The following is a 9,383-nucleotide window of genomic DNA, read 5'->3' as shown; positions in this document are numbered from 1 at the left end:
GCTCAGATGATTCAAGGCTGCATTAATCCTGAAAACGCACAACTCCCTGTCCCGACACCAACACAAACCCTGAGTAAGGCTGATGAATTGCCAAATGATGTACAGCTTGTCTCAGGGGATATCTTGAAAAGGAATGAAAGTATGTGGGATATGGAGTCAACACGAAACATGGTTGATGGTAATGTGAAACAAGGAGATGAACTTATTACAAAGCGGTTGCAACTGAAGCACAGCAGTGTGAAAGAGGTTACCTGTGAACTTAAAAACTCAAAAACAGTTCAAATTTTCATTCAAACGTTGATAAAATTTCCTGATTCCCTTGCAAACCTGCAAAATCTGCCACCCCAAAGCATGATGGACCATCTACAGTCTGTCATCTCCACTTCAGGCCTCCCAACTCAGAAGATTCTTACTCTCTACTGGCTGAACGTAGCTAAATGCAACAAACCAGAGCCGCAGTCTGCCCTCTTGATCCTGATGGAATCTGCGCTTTACACACTAACCTCTGAATCTGGTCTCTTAGTTTTGTTCCATCACCTCCCTTTGTGTCAGTTGAAGGACATTCAGATAGGCCTAGCAGGCCAAAGTCTGCGTTTGATAAGTGCTACAGAAGAAAGCGTCCTTGTTGTCTATACCTACAGTCAAAAGCATACTCAGTTGTTGTGTAGGGCCATACTTAATATCATCTGCCCTGGGGACTGCAGGGTACCTCGGCACCCACTGCTGCATGGAAACTTAGCAGAGATGTCTCTAGGCTGGTGGGTCAGTGTACCTGAGCTGCTGCTGGATGCTGGTTTAAGGGTTTGCTGTCAATTTCAGAAGAGTCTTGCCGATCTGATATACCTTCTTCATTGTAATATGAATCACGAAACCACTCTGGGAGAGGTGCAGCTGAAACTTTACACAAGTGTAGCAGTGCATATCAGTCCTAGTACCCACAGTAAGCACGTGGCTCAGTTTTTACTTACAGATACACACCTCGGTCTGGTACGAGAGGATGCTGTCTGTCACTCACTTTCACACTCTGTCACCACAGCTCCCTGCCGTCCCCACTTCCACGGCTTAACTCTTCGGTGGCGCTCGGATGTTCGCTGCATACTGGTGCACGACGAAAACGAGAACCGGCCTGTCAGGCTGGATGTAATCTTTGCAAAAGCACAGGGCAGGGGTCACCCTGAAAGCGTGACTAAGGCAGCTACCCTGAGTGCACATGCTTTAAATTCATCTCCGCATGCAGAAGTGTGGAAATTAACTTTCAGTTGCTCCGCTGAGGCCGCCCGCCTGATTAATCACTTGTCAAATGTCTGATCAAGGACTGAACGGCCAGTAATGAACAGCCCAGCTTGAAAACTCACTCACAGGGAGCAAAAGTGCATCCCAAGCAGATAGTGCAAAGAATCATTTTTTTTTCACTATGAAATTATAATGAAAATGTGAATTTTGAAGTTTGCTTTTTTAAATTTTGTGATATTAATGTTGCGTGACTTTGGCACTTGGAAGATTTTATCTTTAAAACGCTTGAATTTCTTTGTTCTTGCATTGATGTCTTTAGAAAATAGTTTGAAGGTCTAGCACTGAAGATCAAAGAAGTGTGCTTAGCAGTTTCATTTGTTTTAATAGACATTGTAATGTTTTTGAAGCCTTTTAAATGTCTCGTGACCAAATTCTTAAGATGACTTGCATTGTTTGTGTATTTATTATTCATTTTCAAAATTCTAATATTTTAAATTTTTCAATAAATCCCTGCATATGTTAAAGTAAAATCGGAGTTTGGTTTTTTTACCACTTAAAATGCAGATGAGCTCTGATGGTTGAGACTTGAAATGCAGACAGCAAAAATAGCTTGATGCATTTTATTGCTTCCTTTAAAGTCTGTCATTTTGTCTTCCTATCATCTCTTTTTGGCTCTTTTTGACTCATTTTCACTTTCGGCCCAGTCTCTTTACTTTGCATAAACCTGTGCCCCCACTGGATGTAAGAGTCTCCACTGCAACTGAGCAATCGGTTTCTGAGGTCAAGTTGTATTTGTACTACCTGTACAATTGGTCAATGGTTTTACTTCTGCCAGTCAACACTGCACTTGATGACAAGCCTTGTAGAAGAACTAAAATTACAGATGGGTTGCTCATGCTGTTTCTCCGGGAAAGAACTCGAGTTTAAATCACATTTCAAGGGTTAAAGCCAAAGATTGTGCTCCTTTTCTTGACTGAGTGACCCCATCCAAGAAGGAAAATTGCAGGGGCAATATAGTGCAATCAATCCCCTTGTCTGCTCCAGCATGAATGATGGAGATTTGGGCTCGACTCAAACTCCTCACACCTTGTAGCAAAGCGGATTGGACCAGAATGAAAGCTCGGGGATGTAAAAGATTTTCTCCCTTTTTGCTTGACAGTTAATTAGCATTCAAACGATCTAGTGTATATCAAACTTTCTTGCGAATAAAACGCAAAAGGCAGACTGATCATAATCTCATGTATTGAAAATGAGGCTTGTTTCTTACATGCCACACAAAGATTAGTGTTGAGGATTTTCATTTTCACATTAGATCAAGGCTAATTTATTGCAAATATTGTCACAGGTTATGACTAGTTTACATTAAACTGCAAATTGAGACTTTCCTCTTGCAGATTAGTTAATAAATTCTGCCAAAATCTGATAATGGCTTTAAAATAAATTCTCCATCCAGTATCACATAACACTTATTATTAAAATTTGGGGAACTGTACTCATTATTGTGCTTTTCATGTTTAATGTGGGCTGGTTTCCTCCTCGCAGCATTTGGCTGACATCTGAATAACCTTGCATCTGTATTGTGCAGGATGCCTCTTTTGGTTTTCATGTAATTATTCAGGATTGACAGTTGAGAGGCAAGTTGCATCTGGATAAATTTTCTTTTTTTAATCACGTATTTTTCTGTTAATCATGAAACACGGCTAATCTACTATCGCTGCGTGTTTGTCTATCAATGGACAGGAGCGCTTGTTGTGCACAGCCTGGTTAAAGGAAGCACTCACTCTGACAGCTGATACTTTCCCACTGACAGGCTTTGAATGTCTAGTGATTATAGTGTGATGTCCTACTGGGTTCTCCGGCCTTAAAACGCACCACGATTGACGGCACATAACAGTGTAATTTGTTTACCACCTCCTTTAGAATCATGAGAACGTGACCTATAGGCAGTTTGGACACTGCTTAGCTGTAACGGGCTAAATCTTTAAGGCTATTTTGATCTTTCCAGCCCCACAGTAGCCCCAGTAGTTCGATTGAGTTGTTTTGTTTTTCAGATTTTGGAGACTCGTTTTTACCCTACTGCATGGTGCTAAATTGGTCCTGAGGATGTTTATATAATTTTTTTAATAATTAAATTTGTTTCTCTCTGACAAACTGCCCCCATCTCCTTTAGTTTCTGTTGCCTGGAGAGTCTGTTTCCCACTTACAAATTAGGATACTCTTGAATAAGAAAACATCTTGTTAAGCCAATAAACAATCTGTTGGAGAAGCTGGTTTGCAGATTTAACCTGGTATTAACAGCGTGCCTTTGGAAAACAGGCTAACAGATCAGCATCGAATACTGATAAAGTTGGTGTTTTTTGTTTTTTTTGGGTTTTTTTTTTTTTATTGCAAACCAACCTGTAAAACCTTGAAATAAATACAGTGCCAACTGTTATTTTCCAAAGTGCTTTAAAAAAAAAAAAAGAAGGTAATTTACAATAACCTTAAACACAGAGGATCAAAACTGTATTCATGTCTACCCAGTGATGCAGACATGCATAAAATTAGGCGAGTACAGGATTTGATTTGCCTTTCCTTGGCTCTAGTAGGAGTGCTACTGCAAGCATGCGGTGCTTGAAGGCCAGACATTTCTTTACCCGTGTACTCTGGTGATTTTTAAAGCTGCTTGTTTGGCTACTTAAGCATTTTCTTAAACTAAGAAGAAAAAACACATCCATGTTTCACTATCACGTTTCTAACTTTAACTATACACCTTCCGGTATGTAAGTCTGGGACTTTCTTACTGGGCACTGACTGACTTAAATTGGTTGTGGCTGGTGATATTACTCTGAACTGCTCAGGCTAGCTGCTAGCTACCTCAGTGCAAAAGTTGTAATGACACAATGATGTTTGTAATATCAGGGCTGGTTGTCTTTTGGTTGTTAATACACCTTCATGCTATCATGCTGATGATTTAATGATGGGTATGAGGTATATATCTTAGGAGTATTTAAATTTGTGCTGCACACGCTCACTATTAAATGGCTAAATAATAAATGTCTGACTCTGATCATCTGTCAAGTCTTCCAAAAAGTTATGTTTTCACTTTAAGTCTTTGACTGTTCTGGACTCGAGCTTTTTATTATGCTGGGTTTTATATCAAAGGGAAGGTGAAGCAGGTGTGGGCGGATTTTGAGATCACATGTATCCATTAAATGGGCACAAGTAACAAAATGCGATTCATGGAACCTGCTTAAGTAAAGTTTCTTATCCTTAGCTTAAGTTCCCTTAAGAGAAAAATCTTGAGACTTTAGTTCAGTGAAAATCATTAAATTTGTTTAACTTTTTTTTTTTTTCAATAAAAGATGCTCCATTTATAATGTACATTAACATATTTACCCAATCACTCATCTGCACCTCAGTGCTCACCATTTTTTCATGTTATTTATCCTTGGAGGACTTCTCATTGATCTGATACTTTGAAAAAGTAGCTTAAAACACTGAACTTTTTATAATTAACTCAGTGTGGGCATGTGAAGCAGTGGGAAATCTGGATATGTTTAGTATATTTAAAAACAAAAAGTCCTTTCAGTGCCATTTTTGAAGGGTGACATTTTGTTTTTCAAGTTCAATCCAGCTGAGTGATGGTCTGTGTCCAGTATGTGCATCCATGCTTGTTTAAATTCATGTCACTCAATAGGAGGGCAATGTACTTAACTCTGTCACCATCCTGCCATCTAATGAAGTCTAGTGTTTGCCTGTAATGGCAGGTTTTATCCAGGCTTTTGATGGAACATGTTGGGAGGGGGGTGGATCTCAAAGGAAACGGACACAATGGTGACCTGAATGTCACTGGCAACTTTCGACTGCGCTCATTTGTGCCTGTGTGTCCGCGGGCCATAGAAAACTCTCTGCCCTCTAGAAGAATGAGTTTGTCACACAGTGTCATTTTTAAATTGGGCTCCATTTCTCCCTGCCCACCCCTGCTCGGTTTTGGACCTCACATGAGCTTCATTAGCATTTGCAGGAACTGCGAGACATTTACCACCATGGATTGTGACAGATTTCACAAGCTCAATTTTACTGTTGCCCCAGGGGGAGGGAAGAGACAGTGCTCGCCATCTGTTGATTGTGACTGTACCCGGCACTTCCATAAGAGGCTTCCTTACCGCCATGGCTAATAGTCCAGTGACAGTTCTGGTCTATACACAAGAAGTGGAAAAACACTTAAAGTTTGATTTAACCAGACCTCCAGGCAAAAGCATGAATTTTGGGGTTTTTTTTTAAAAAAAAAATCAGCTTTTCATTGAGCTTATAAAACATGCATTCTTAATTTATTAGATGTCAAAGTTAATTTTAAAGTTTGCGATGAAATGTGACATTTAAATTTGACTTGTAAAAGCTAGCATTTCAGTCACTGCTCACTCTGATAATATTTAAGGCTAGAAAACTGGCAGTGGAGCGAAAACGTTTAATTTAGTCTTGATTTCTGTATCACGGCAGTACAGTTGAACTTTATGGTGTGTAGTTAAACTGTTGGCCACATGAATAACCAAGCTTAGCCCCTGCTGATCAAAATGACTGGCACAGGTAACAGGAGAGAGACTTTAGAGCTTATCAGTGCTTGCGATGGCATAACAAAACAAACACCGTAGATGTTAATATACGAGCTCAAGAAGAACCGATTAAACACTTATTGCCAAAATATTCCTCAAGTGACTATTTAAGATGTTCATCTGTGTTTTTAATTGCTCCAGGGACCATTTTTGTTATACAGTAAGCTCATTTAGTTTTCAATACACAAATAAAAAGATTACTCTCACTGCTAATTAGCTTCAACTTAACGATTTTCTTGTATGGCCACCTTTTGTGCAACTCTTCCCCCCCTAAATGTGCCGTGTACAAGCTGACATATTAAAACGGCGGCCCAGATCATATTTTTCTGCTGCTGGCAGTGAAGTCTTTTGAGACCTTGAAAGTTTCTGATCATGTTCTAATAAAAGGAGATGGAGGTGCTGTGCAGCGGGTCACAGAGAAGAGGAGCTGCTCTGAGTGGCTGCACTTTTAGAGGAGTTTCTGAAGACTCTCATAAAAGTTGGAAAAAGAGAGATTTTCAGATATTCATGAGTAATGGTTAACTGAAGAGCTTTGCACATATAAGACAAAATAAATGAATATAAGGCAATGAAAAAGAGCGTTTTAGAGGGTAAATTATATGGGCTTGCAATGATCACAGACATTTGAAGTGTTAATGTGTGTCTCTTATTAGGAGTTTCCTGTTGTGTTTGGTGCGTGGAAAATGATATTTCACACGCGTGCCCTTCAATAAAGCTCGATCGCATCTCTGCGGTTTATGAGTCTCCAGTCAAAAAGTCAGCTCGTTGTAAATAAGCTGAGGGATTAGTGAATGATGAGAAGAATGGCTGACGGTCACATGGTGCAGCTGTCTGTATGTGTGTGTCATGTCAGCATATTTCATTTGGAAAGATGACACTTCTATTTCGACTTCTAGATTCATTAGCGGGCAAACGTCAGTGTCGTTGCCATTATAATGGTGATTCAATCTGGGCTGAAGTCAGTGGAGCACTGGTGGGTTAGCATAATGTCCATAAGAAGAGGCAGGGATGTCCTTTTAACTGGATTTTTGTTTGTGTCGCGCTGCATCTGATTGAAGTAGCACGAAGTTGAAACAGCCCTGTTTGCGTGTCCAGGCAATTCTGCGGTGGCTTCATGTAAACCACCCAAGAATAAAGAATGCGCTTTTTTGCTATTCGTGTTTGTTATGGATTTTTCTATTAGTGAAGTCTGAAATGCTATGCTCAGTGGAGCCTTTCTGGAGCATGGTGATCTGACCTTGAGGTCTCTGCTCGGGAGTCTCATTTGTGTCTGTGGAGATGGGACAGGATCTCGCTGTTCATTTCAGAATAAATGAAGGCGAAAGATTTGTGTTTATCCTGCTGGAAATAGAGTAGACTAGTGTAAAACTATAAATGCTGTACTGCCCCTTAGGAACACAGTCTTCAGTACTGCATGATCGTAGTTCTGGTCAATAACTGTATTCATCTTCTTTCTCCCAGGTACAAAGATGCAATAAAGCTTACTGCCTTGGTGGCTGACGAGTGCAAACCTGGCCTCGCAAAGATCTTAACATCAGCTGGTTCAGCTACAAATGTGAATTAAGGAAGACACTGAACGATGTGATAAATACTATCGTCACGCGTACGCCAGTGGCGAGGACTGTTGTTCAATGACGTGATTTTAAATCGGGCGTATAGCTCAGTTTCATGGTCCAACAATATACATGACTAAAGTATAGCTGGGAAAAATACAGGTCATCAAATAATGAGCCACCAAGCAGCCAACTGCAACAACACTGATAAATCTGTGTCATGGCTCCTACGGGGCGGTAATTGAAACAAATAATAAAGCCACATATTAACAAAAGAGATGAGTGATCTACTTAATTATTTCCAAAAGAAATTGAGTTAATTCATTACCAATGCAAGAGATGCTGATAGTAGTGCTTTATAATTTAGCTTGACAAAATTATGATTGCTTTTTTTTCTATTAAACCGTAACTGTCCTCCGCTGCTGAGCAGGTGAATTAGATTTTTTTTAATGTAATTACACACTGAAGGGGGGGAAAAAACGTTCATAATGGTATTGATCAAAAACCTTATCAAAGCTCTGCTGTTGTCATTTACACACTGCGAGTTGGAAGAGAAAAAAATCATTGAGGCTGTAAGTAAAGGATTATCACCTTGCAGTGCCACAAATTAGCACTATCTGAAACAATCGTTCGCACTAAGTGAGGCTGGCACTAGCAGATGAAGTGGCATGGTGGTGATGACTGCTATCACCAAAGCTTTCTGCTGTGGGGCCCTGACAAACACGATATTTACGACAAGCCCTCTGACAAACAGGACAAGGCTGTTTTCCAAACCTGCTGCATTTTACTTTTATGGGAAGCGGGGTGAGAGTGGTGACAGAAGGAGTGGGTCTAGACTGCTGATGCTGGCGATGTGAGCTCCTTCTCCACACCTACTATTTCCAGTCTTCCAGCTTCCAGCGTGGTGCTATTAATCATACTCCAGAAGTTAAGTGTTACTGCAGGCATTGCTGTGTTATAAATTGCATGGGAAATGCATAATTAGTTTGCAACAAATCTATTTTACATTCCTACTGTATTCAGTTGGGGATGCATTTTGTTGCAAATGTTTTTCTGCAGGGATAATGATTGCTACTGGATAGCAGAAGTATTGCTGGCTCACCTGATGCAAATGAGACCAAAGAAAAAGGGAGCAAAATAACATGCTTGACCATTCAGCATATCTTGGAGGTCCTTCGTGTTTTCAAATGATTGCACTGTGCCAAACAGGAAATGTGTTTACACCCAGTAAATCCCACTTGGCAGGATGCTAAAGGGATGTATGTTCCTGTTCTCTACAGTGTCATAAAGCCAAACTAAACTGACTCTTAGCCAACAAAAGCAATTTTCTGCAGGTCACACGCGCACAGTTTCTTGATAACCTTCTCATTCCTCCTTTAACTTGACAAGCTATGTCCACCTCCAAGTCCTCACTAGGTTCATTAAGGTCTGTGTTCCATGTTTCATCTGACGTGTGCTTGTCTTAAAGCCGAAAGAAGGAAAGCCAACACATTCACTCGTTATTCTCCGTGTCCTTAACCCATGCAGTTACTATTTCTGTGTAATTGGTGCTGGTGTTGCTTGTGCCTCCGTTTAATTTTTTTTTTGATACGGCGCTGCTGTCTCAGTGGAAGGAACAGGGTGCAAAGTGTCCCTCAATACAGGAGGCAAATTACTCCTCCGAACACCCGTGTACATCGCAGAGCTGCAGTAAAGGCAAAACAATTTGTCCAACATGAATAGGCTCCCCGGAGACTGTCTTAAGTGTTAAATGACCTGGGTGAACCCAATACTAATCCACGACTGGGAGTTATTCAGGCTTGGATGGCTAACACTTATACCCTCCGTGCAGCCGTTTGAAGACTGTTTATGCAAATTCAAGGTGATCTGATTTTTTTTCATGGCTTAGTTTACTGTCTCTCTCAGCCCCCTGGAGACTCCTGCAGTCACTTCTTCTTATTCCTCTAGCTCCTCGCCTAACCACTCGCGTCAGTAGGAGTGGGTATGAATAAAATGCAATAAA

The sequence above is a fragment of the Astatotilapia calliptera genome, chromosome 13 (genome assembly GCF_900246225.1).
Source record: "Astatotilapia calliptera chromosome 13, fAstCal1.2, whole genome shotgun sequence".
In the NCBI taxonomy this organism is placed as follows: domain Eukaryota; kingdom Metazoa; phylum Chordata; class Actinopteri; order Cichliformes; family Cichlidae; genus Astatotilapia; species Astatotilapia calliptera.
The sequence above is the reverse complement of the archived record's forward strand: the minus strand, read 5'-3'. Positions refer to the sequence as shown.